Genomic DNA, 11,904 nt, shown 5'->3' on the forward strand with positions numbered 1-11,904 from the left:
GTAAGTCCGCAGACATACCGCTGTGCCACTGGGGGGGGGGGGGCTTGGCAACAGTATTGTTTTAAATATTTTTTTAATTTTTCATCCTTGTAAATTTCGTATATATTGTTTCCAAATTAATAATCTTGCTTAAACAAAATAAACAAAAGGATGTGTATTGCTCTCTCTCTCTCTATATATATATATATATTGTTTTCTCAGTGCACTTTAATTAAGCACTTTATAGAATTGCATTGTTTATGTTTAGCTGTCACACCAATACCTGTAATATCACTTACACAACATACAATCTGAAAGAGGTACTTTGAGCTATACATAGTGTTTCATTACAAAAGTGCGCTTATCCTACAAATAACAAGTTTATCCTGGTGATCTTTAAAACTTTCTTAAAAATTTTTAGACAAATTAAAAGTTAAATTTCATATAAATTTACATAACACTTACTTGAATCAAGTACTAACATTCTCGAGATCACAGGGACGTCTTCATAAGCAGTGAACCGAATGTAATCCATGACATCTATTTGTTCTCCAGCATAGATATTTTCCCATTTAGTGTTGTTCGATGCTGTAAATAAATTGGTAAATTTATTGTTGTTTTTTTTTTAATTATTTTACAGAGTTCTGCTAGGGAAAAAGTATGTAACATACGTAATGTTGTTCGATGCTGTAAATAAATTGGTAAATTTATTGTTGTTGTTTTTTTTAATTATTTTACAGAGTTCAGCTGGGGAAAAAGTATGTAACATACGTAATGTTGTTCGATGCTATAAATAAATTAGTAAATTTATTGTTGTTTTTTTAAATTATTTTACAGAGTTCTGCTGGGAAAAAGTATGTAACATACGTAATGTTGTTCGATGCTGTAAATAAATTAGTAAATTTATTGTTGTTTTTTTAAATTATTTTACAGAGTTCTGCTGGGAAAAAGTATGTAAAATACGTAACTTTGTTATTCTGAAGGTAACTTGATTTCATCGGGGTGATTTGATTTTACCCAGTAAAGACGAGAACACCACAATTTTAATCTTTTTATCGAGATTGTTTTTAGAATTGTTCATATCTGTGTTATCAATTCGTAATATAATGACAAAAATATAACAATAACACTTAAATTTAGAGAGGTTTCATCTCAACTGAAACATTATAAGAGAAAAGGTATTAAGAGGCTTATGGAACCTCGCCACATCGTTAGAGTTTATGTTGCCACATAAATTTGTGCATTTTTGAAATACTTCTACAGCGCAGTTTCCATTACATAAACCTCCGTCGTAAGGCTGTCCTGTCCAAAGCACACCACTTCTCCCTAAAGATCTCTTTATAAGCATAACCGAAGAAAAAATGTTTCCCAGCGCCAGTTTCATCTCATAGAAATCCATAGGCGTTGGGTTCAACGACTTGACCAGTATGCCTTCATAAGGAATACCATGAATACTCCTTTCATTTTCCAGCTATTTTAGATATGCAATGATTTAACGGGAGATTTGACTGGAAGTCTGACCTTGGGTAAATCATACCCTGTTGACTTCGTTTCCACACGGACTTCTTGATTATGTTTCCTGACGGAGATACTTCCGTACTGTTGCCTGGGGCTCGTGGACGGCTTTTGCTACTGAATTTTGTGTTCGAGGCCTCTCAAGTGTTACAAGAAAGATGCCGTACTCTATTTACCGTTGCTGAGGTACGACTTGTTGCAGGTCTCTTTCTGGATGAGCGTGGTTGCCTCAACTTAATCCATATTTATTTATATTCCATTGCCATTAAGCATAAGGGATATTTCTATCTCGGAAACTCTAAATCCCCGATCTGAACATATCTATATGATCTAAGTATGTAAATATTTTGTGTTAGAAAGGACTATTATATACCCTTCCCAGAAGTGATCGAAAAACATTTTCTTTATTTATTCTTATCTAAAAACATTTAGGGCGGAGTGGTGTGCTTTGAACATGACAGCCTTACGACGGAGCCAAACAATGTCAAAATGTGTTTCTGATACATGAGACCACTACTCGCTACCTAATATCGGGTGAAATTGTCACATAAGTTGCTTATTTGTATATTCAAAGTCATTTTAATATAACAAAGCCAGGTCTGTATTTAATAACTATTCTAAAGAGTAAGAAGGGAAACTACGAAACCGGTAAAATAAATTTTGAAGGATTGCGCAAACCTTTTATTTTATTAACGATCCATTTGAAGTGGATGCAATTTGTTTTGTGTACTATATATGTTCCAAGTATAAGATCTAAGGATTAATAAAGTTAAATACATAAATAACCATCAGACCTATCAAAATTTGTTTCATAGCCCACGTTACAATATAATTACCTCGATTTTCAATCCAAATCTTTAACAAATTTGAAGTAACTGATGAAAATGTTTTGGTTTCAGTGGTAGTTTTTAAGTACCTAAGCTACCACAAGAACTGAAAATGCACCTTTATTACGAACTGCTATTACGGTTCTTGTTTAGTCGCAGTCAGCTTTCCTAATAAATGCAAATACTGTTTATGTTTAAGTAAGAAAAGTACATTTATGATCCATACCCTGTTATAAAAATGTTCACCGATCATTTACCTTTTATTTAACAAAATATTACTATAAATATATGTAACATTGCTTTCAATATTAATTTTATTCATAAGAAACAAGTTATAACGTGCCTTTAAATCCATTATGGTAATAAATTAACATTAAATATATTATTCTTTAGATACAGTTAGAGATCAGTACTGGGTGATTCCTACGTCAGGAAATGAAGAATTTCAATTGAACCAATTTTGGCCAGAAAAAGATGATGTGAAAAACGTAACTATTTTAGGCATTGATTACAGACAAGGTCAATGGGAATATAAGTGTAAGTATTCACTCTTCTACAAAGAATATCTATAAATAGTAAATACAAAGTTACTGATTTTTAAATTAACGTTTGTTTTTTTCTAAGCGAAAATAAAAGTAATTGTAATAAAAGGTATGAGAAAATTCAAGAGTTGGTAGAAAAAAAACTTATCTTAAATAAATAGTAAGTTTTTTTAAAAACAAATTCTTCCGCCTTTCAAACATCAATTACTGACGTAACTGACGCAACCGAATTTAAGCTGCTGGCTTCATGAAAACAATGCATGATACAATTAGATATGCTGGCTGTCGGCATAAGTCAAAAAATATTTTTATGTGGTATTGCAAAAGGGTCTTTTAAACATTTTTTTTTTATAAAACAGTTTTGTGACAGTATGTTCCTCCAATTGTTTTATCTTTCAGAAATAATAACTCAAAATATCCGTTCTACAAGAAAAGAAACGATAGAACATTTATGTATATTACCTGATTTTGAGCAATAGTTATAGATTTACTAGATAGCATTAATAAGTAAGAGTTAATCTATTAATCTGATCAAACTTCCTTAACATATACGATATTTAAAAAGTGTAACTCTTTCGTGGTATTTCTTATTAAGGTTAAGACTGATATACGAGTAAACAATCATACAAAATAAACAAATTACATAACTTATAAGGGAATAAATATATTTTTTTAATTCTTACACAAATTAAAAGACTATAAAACGACAACATCATCCAACTGAATGGATTGTGGCAGTAGATAAAAAATCAAGTTTCTAAATTCGAAACGAAATTTAAATGCTTAAAAGTTAAATAATTTTAACGAGGTATTTAACTCCCAGTTATGTTCTCTAAAAGTTTAAACGATCTATATTTGAACATTGAAAATAAAGAAACACTGTATAAACATAACTGTTAATTGTATATGAACAATAGTTCGCATCATTACAAAGTACTCATTTTGATTTATCAAAATATACCTTAAACAATAAAAAAAAATATTAAAAGTAAAATACATATATAATATTAATTTCTTAAAATTAGTACTCATTATACGTCATCGTTTTAGTGAAAAAAAGACTGTTTATGAAATCAGTAAGTTATTTTCGTAGGTTAAGGGTTATATTTGTTTTATTATATAACATCTTAACACAACATAACAAATATGTTATTTTTTTAATAACACATATTCTTTATTAGGTTGAAGAATGAAAATTTAATATTATATGTTACATATCTATGAAAAAATGCATACATCTAGTAGTTTAACGAAACTAAAAATTATAAACTACGCAGATCTATTAATGTAATAGGTTGGTCCTCTTATAATAAAGTACAAAAATGCTATAAAAATAATCTATATCATAGCTAACATTATCCTTCTTTAAGTTGTTTAATATTTGCAACAACAATAAACCTAATATCATTATTTTTACATAAAACTTCTAGAAAATCTACATAAACCTTCTAAGAAACTACATCTCAAAATGTTATTAAAAGTTCTTCCATATTCTTGAAGTTTCTGCTTATGATAAGCATGATGAATTTCTATATTTGTCTTTTTGTTGGCATATTAAAATTAAATACGAACTAATAAAGATTCTAAAGTTATTTAACGTGCGTGAATTCATTGCCAAATAGTATTTTCTAGAACAGATACGTAGAGGTCACTAAGTACAGGGGAAAGGGAAGATTATATTGCTAAGACCATTATTTTGTTTGTAAAACTGGACTTCGAAGGTAAAATAAGTGTCTTTAAGCTGTAATCTGTTAGGTTGATAAGGTGGTCTGTTACAGGATTGTCTTGTTCTAGTTTGTTTTTTTTCTCTTAAACAGTGTAAGACCTGTTCAACGGGTATTGGGGTAAGGAGAGATTTTATGTCAAAAAGCACCAAGATATTTTCTTGGTTTAGTTGAAAGTGTTTGATTCCACTACGAAGTCTAGAGAGTTTTTGAAAGAATAAGTATTAGTTTCAAGTAGAGTGTTTAATCTATTGACTGATAATTTAGCAACGTTTTGTACCAGTGAGCCTATGCTGAATATTATAGCTCTTCCTAAAACTAAACAAAAATAACATTTATTTCAAACCTCTTTACGTCAGTACCTGTCAAATAACTAATCAGAGAAAGAATAACGTGTCAGTAGTTTTATTTATACAGTTGGTAAATACTTTATTGTAAATGTCAATAGTGAATTATGTGTGTATTTTATTTCGAAATAAAACATATCATATGCTAAATTCACTAATTGCGTTAAGAGTTTACACATAGCTGACTTGTTTTTGCCTCCAAGTGGCACGCCGATATGTCTGCGGACTTACAACGCTAGAATCCGGGTTTCGATACCCGTGGTGGGCAGAGCACAGATAGCCCATTGTGTACATTTGTGCTTAATTACAAAGAAAGAAAAGAAAAAAACTTGTTTTTATTTCTGAACTAAATGTCCTATATTAACAACATAAAGTTTCAGTTGTTGATTTTTTTAGGTTAACCTATCACAGTGTTGTCAGCTTGATTAATTTTATCTAATTACATTTTAACGTAGACGTTTATCTCTTCACATTTGTTTATTATCTAAATGTCATTGTTATTAGTATATATATGACACTATAAAATTGTTTATTGATCTGAATTTGCAAAAATCTTAAATACAGCTCCTATCTGTGCCATCAGTGCTATAGATTAGTATTCCTAAAGTATAACTTTTTGTTCAAATACTATACCAAACAATTTGATACAGAAGTAGTTGTATGTAAATAAAACCGAGAATACTCTAAATGGATACTCTTCGTTGTTGCTACAAAAGTGTTTTAGAAATCCAGTTATTTATTACAATAATTGTGGATTTTGTTTGCTTGTAGTTAAGCAAAAAGCTACACGATGGTTATCTGTGATATGCCCATCACGGGTATCAAAACACGGTTTCTAGCGTGATACTGGGGGAGCGCAATAATTTTGGAACAGATAAAAGAGTTTTCTATTTAAGAATTTATTTTGAAAAGCTCTTTCATAATACCATCGATCAGTTAAAAAAAATTCTAGTGATATATTTTCAAATTTATGTACAGTTGTTACAAACCTGGACATAATGTTCTGATGTTGGGAGTTTCTTCCACGCAATACTTAATTTCAGAACAGTATACAAAGTTGACTGGACAAGGCAGTTTTTGTGATGTTCCATCCACTGTCAATGGAGGGCAGGCCCTAAGGATAAAATGTCCGATTTCAGAACAGTAGGAAAATTTTAAATAGATTCATAGTGAATAATGTAATGTACAAACTTTCAGCTCTTACCTCCATCTCTTGACCGATTTGAGATCTAATTACAGCCGCAGCTATTGAAGATTCCCTCTTGTTTGAAACATTTTGAAAGATTAGGTCACAGGTTTACAGTGGTGATTAATAATGCGTGCTTTCTAAACAAACAAAAAAGGTTATTGTTGTTGTTAAGCACAAAGTTACACAAAGGGCTATCTGTGCTCTCCCCATCATTGGTATCGAAACCCGGTATCTAACGCTATAAGTCCACAGACATACCGCTGTGCCACTGGAGAGAGGGGGTAACCAAAAAGGGAGACAGACTACATCAAATGTATCTTCATAGAGTACCAACAGCTATTAAGACCAAGAGCTTTAATACATTTTATTAAGATAAGAATCACGATATCCATTCTCCCTTCGATGAATAATTCGACTACACACTTTTTACGAGTCAGTAGATATGAACCAATTATTTAAAAAATGTTGTAATTCTGGTTATTGTGTTGAATTTGACAAACTTTGTTTTGTTCGCACATTATATTTTGATCTAAGAAAGTTCTACTTAACACGTCCCTCAGGAACCAATGGGTGTCTTGACACTACAATTTGTTGAATGTTAAAAATAAGTTCAATCCGGAAAGTCGAAAAGAGGGTGGTTTTGTTTGTATCTTTTCGAGACAAGTTTTCGTTTGTTAATTGATAAATTTTTAAATGAAATACAACATCCTCCATACTAGCTAGTACTAAGGTCTACCTGCTGGGAGTAAATTAAGTATATATCAATAAAGCTACATTCTCAACATCATTAATTAAGGAACTGCCAACCGTTATTTCTTCTGCTATCACCTTTGTATGCTTAGCTTTCAATTGAAATATGAATGATTTCACCTGCGATTTGGTAGGGAAGATCGAAGCATCACGATAGTCAGCAGTAGTACGAGCAGACAGGAATAGTTTGAAAGCAGCTATAGGCATAATATTGTATTCGGTTTGCTGCACAATATTTACCAAGGTGGTTCTGAACGGTTTCTGAATACCTCTGTGTGTCATTTGGAGACTTCCATGTTCCTTGTGCTTGGCCATTAAGCTCGTGATGCGCTGACGGATTTCATTTACCTCACCACTTCAAATCACTTTTCGCAACCCCAACGCTAAAAGAGTGCAGGAAATGCCTTCTTCTAATCCAATGAACATGTCCAAAAAATTATTTTCAAATAAAAAAAAACGAATTGGGTAGTTTTGTTTTTGTTTTCCAATAAAATATTGTCCTCCACTGGCTCGTGAAGAACCTATTAAAATATGTTATCATTACAAATACATATGTTTAAGTTCGTTATATCACAACGATTTTAAATATTAAAATCAGCAAATGACACGAAAACCATTGGTTATATAAATTTACGGCGAAATGGCGTGCATCAGAATCACATTTTTGGAATTGCTTGGCGTTATGTATTTATTGCTATGTTACCGAAAATCGATCGCTTTTTGGAAGGGAATATAACACAATATATTTATACACTCACGTCATAAGGATCTGTTAAGATCGGGGACATAGAAGTTCCAAGTCGGGTATATGTTATCCCTTTTACTCAATGACTTTAGAAAAGAAAGGAATATGGATCAATTTAGGGCACTAGGACCACCCAGCTAGAGACCTGCAAATAATCGTCGCTCAGTCTTGGTAAGTAGCTAATTTACACACTGGACTGAAAAAGAAAAGTATACCTCGTATATCTATGTTCCTTTACCACTTCATCTGCTGCTGAGTTTCCTAAAGAACAAAAGAAACAAGACAGATATTAAAGAAATTTTGTTGGTTAATCAATCATATATTTTATTCCCTATGGATGTTATTTCCATGATACAATATTACTATATTACAATAAATGTAGTCCATATACTCTGATTTAATTTTTGGTAATTTGAAGCAGAAGATTTTATGAAGAAAAGTACAAAGTTAAAAAATCGTTTCATCGAATTGAATCTATTAACATAAGTTAACATATTTAAATGAATATTTTTTCAACGTAAACATTATTTAAACTTTAATATGTATTTCATTTTAGAGCAAAGATACACAATGGGCTACCTGCACTCTGTCTTCCTACGGGGAATCAAACCCCGAATGTTAGTGGCGCTAATCCACTGGGAACCTACCAGTTGCGCAAAAAATAAATTGAAGATTTTTCACATAAATAAAATTCAAAGAAACATGAATTAAGTAGTTTAACCCTTTCAGTGCACTGAAAAATATACGTCCTAACCGCAGTGAAAGAGTTAACAAATATGTACGCTAACCACATTAACATACGACATACTTAGTCTTTAGTGTCTCCACTGTTTTTACCATTGATGAATTATTTATAATATTTTACAAATATTTAAGAACATAATTACTTAATTTTACCGCTAGTTGGATGTTTATTTACGTTTTTTTTCTTTAAGCAAGCACTTGATAATAGCCGTTCATCAATTGACCCTCGTGTGAATATTTCTGTATGTTTATACGTTCCTGACACTAGATCATCAACTTTACTATTATTTCATTTTTAAAAAAAGTTTCATAGTACAATTTCGAACTGATTTCTTGCTTGTTTTGGTAAGGCCCGGCATGGCCAGGTGGTTAGGGCGCTCGACTCCCAATCTGAGGGTCGCGGGTTCGAAACCCCGTCACACCAGGCATGCTCGCCATTACAGCCGTGGGGGCATTATAATGTGACATTTGGAGAGTATACCAAAAGTTGGCGGTAGATAGTGATGACTATCTGCCTTTCCTCTAGTCTTACACTGCTAAATTAGGGACGGCTAGCTTGTGTAGCTTTGCGTGAAATTCATAGCAAACCAACTCTTTCTGGTTTTTTTTTTTTTTGTTTAGCATCTAATATTTTAGCATTTAACATAATTTAAATACAAATAGATTAATACAGAAAAGTAATCTCACCTTTATTATTGTTGCTGACACCCTAAAAAGTTAATAAGAATTTATTAAGATTAAAATGGATAATTGGGTATAATTAATATATAGCATTTAAAATGTGTAATATGAACAGAACACCAATGTCCTAAAGATAGATATTGTACTAGAATTACTGACTGATATAAGAAAGAACGATTTCCTACAAGTAAATAAAACATTTATCTCATAATGAAACAATATTATGCATAACATGATCTAATAACGACGGCGATTTGGAGTGTGTCGGTTCTCACTAATCTAGTTAACATTGACTTTGTTATATAACATTCCTATCCATAACAGTTCGGTCCTATGTCTTGTCTAGCTACAGTTTTATGATATGCCTTTCCCTAAACTATCCTGTGTATTTATTTATGGAAGCAAATCATTGGGCGCAAATCTTTTTTCTTTTCGAAAGCACCCACTATACACACACACACTCACACACACATATATATATTACACATACGTTTTTATTACTATTTTTAATACACACATAAACATGTTTTCAAATTTTCAATGTTCTTCATTTTGTATAGGCGACAAGTAATATTTCTTTTAGAATTCAATAAAGTTATTCACAAAGATTTCCAGAATGTAATGTTATAGATAGAGGTTTGAACAGTACTCGTCTTATATTTTATGTTGTATTACACGAAACATTCATACATACAACATACAAAACATGAACGTCACTTTGGTTTGTTTTCGGCGACATGTAATTTACTACCTTCTCGCTCAGCTACATCCTAATTCACGGCGTTATAATTGAAATGCTTAACAAATAAAAGGGTGTAAGGAGAGGAAGAGGTCCAGTGCGATCCTAAACATCCAAGGTCTTGTGACCAAAACCACGACCACGATCATACAGTACGTTCTTCCAATTGCTTATCCTTTCACATTGGATCTTTAGGATGTCCACCTGACCTTCCATACCAAATATAATCAAATACTCAACTCGACGTTAATACTGAGAGAAAACAAAACGTGTTCTCGTATTTTTCATCAACTTTAATTTATACACAAATCTATTAAATATTATTTTAAACACGTGTGACTAAAGATAACGACCTTGTAAAGAAAGTAAACTATTATTTTAAACACGTATGACTAAAGATAACCTAAAATATGCATTTCTAAAGTTGACGAGCAACGAACTTGTAAAGAAGATAAACTAAGTTAAACTGAAGTAAGACACGTTTCCGACTGGTAATAACCACTCTCACGTACGTGACTTTTCAACTTTATATTCCTACGGAAAGACGAGTCATACTAGCTACTTTACCAAATAACATGTTTATGTTTTTCTTATTGATAGTCATCTTGTAGTGGATTCAACTTATTCCTTTGTGTAATAAAGACAAGTAAACTTGTAAACGACATAACTTTGGAAACAGTAAAAAAAACAACGTATTATCAACCTGGCTTATTAGTATGTAAGATACATGTAACATGTTTTTTGGTTGATATATATTTGGGAAGTATCATAAAAAATGGAAGGTAAAAATTTCGAAGCAAATTTTAAACTACTTCACAAAATTTCTTGATAATAAGTCATTTTAAGTAATAATAACAATAACTGAGTTCTTATAGTATTCAAGTAACAAAATACAATAAAAAATACAGTGTAAATTCAAGTTTAATAGCAAAGAAAGATTACAGAAACAATCACAGAACGCATATCCTGGTCTGAGTGCCTAAAAATAAAAATCAGTCTGTTAGAGAGTGATTAATGATGTTTATAGAATGTAAACTACTTTCATCTTGTTCCGTAAATTACCCAAACAATAAATTTTTCAAATCGTATAAATTTCGTGTTAGTTCTTGTTACTTACTTATTCTGTAAAAGTTTAAATGAGTTAAAAATCGTCTTCTCATGTAGTTCATTATAGCAAGAAAAATCTAGTTTTAATTTTCTCACACGCAAGACAATTGTTTTTGGTCACAGAGTTAGTTTCAGAATATCCACAAATAAATCTTAGATGTGTTTTGAAACCTGTTCTGAGATTTTTAAATATAGTCATTAAAAATAAATATTATTTTCCAATCAATCACACTAATATAAAAAACTCATGTTCACGTATACCTTGCAAAGTACATATATCAGTAGTTGCATAAGCTAGTTTCTTCCTTAAACTATAACCTTGATTAATTTATAGTAAATATGTTTAAATCTAAATATAAAGGTAATTAAAATAAACTAGTTTCCTGTAGATTTTTTCTCAACAAACATTCAGGTTTTGGAAGGTATGAGTTAATGAAACTAAAATAAATAGAAAACTATTGGCAACATAGTTTGTTTCGTTATATTTTCAACAATTTGAGCTTTTTCGTGAATAAATAACATATACTATTATGTAATGAATATGTTAGATCGATTATCAAAGTTGTTCCATCGCTTTCCAAGTAGTGTCTTTCATTATCGTGTAACAATATTTTATGTATACTTAAAATTGGACAGATGTTCATATACTTACGTAATTTGCCAAAGATCTTGAGAGTTTTGCAAAGAGGAATCCAGGATCACAATCGCATGTTGATCTCGCTATTCCTTGTTCTTCCTGCGGTAATTGTTATATCACATATATATATATATATATATATATGCTAATCCAAAGAAATGAAAGAAAAAACTTCTAATATGGTATAAAACAAATATATCTGAATACCATTCCGACATTCAAGCGGCTACGAACTTGTTTGAAGGTTTCTAATACTCAGCTTCATAGCATTTTGCACTTCCTACTTCTTAGAAGTTCGATATTCCCCGTTTTATCTTCAAACTTCATCATTAGGTTTTCTGATGATGGCTTATTAATATGTGTAACAGGGTTGACTGC

The 11,904-nt window shown here is 31.2% G+C and overlaps 1 long non-coding RNA gene across 1 annotated transcript; it reads right to left on the reverse strand.

Moving 5' to 3' along the window:
* Positions 1-5,951: 5,951 nt before the first annotated feature.
* LOC111085985 lies at positions 5,952-11,610 on the reverse strand. The gene is made up of 4 exons (XR_002610753.1): positions 11,542-11,610; positions 9,050-9,071; positions 7,834-7,879; positions 5,952-6,048 (listed from the first exon to the last, which is right to left on the reverse strand). It is a non-coding gene; the product is annotated as an uncharacterized LOC111085985 (long non-coding RNA).
* Between the last annotated feature and the right edge of the window lie 294 nt (positions 11,611-11,904).

Source organism: Limulus polyphemus, unplaced genomic scaffold (assembly GCF_000517525.1).
Source record: "Limulus polyphemus unplaced genomic scaffold, Limulus_polyphemus-2.1.2 Scaffold760, whole genome shotgun sequence".
Taxonomy (NCBI): domain Eukaryota; kingdom Metazoa; phylum Arthropoda; class Merostomata; order Xiphosura; family Limulidae; genus Limulus; species Limulus polyphemus.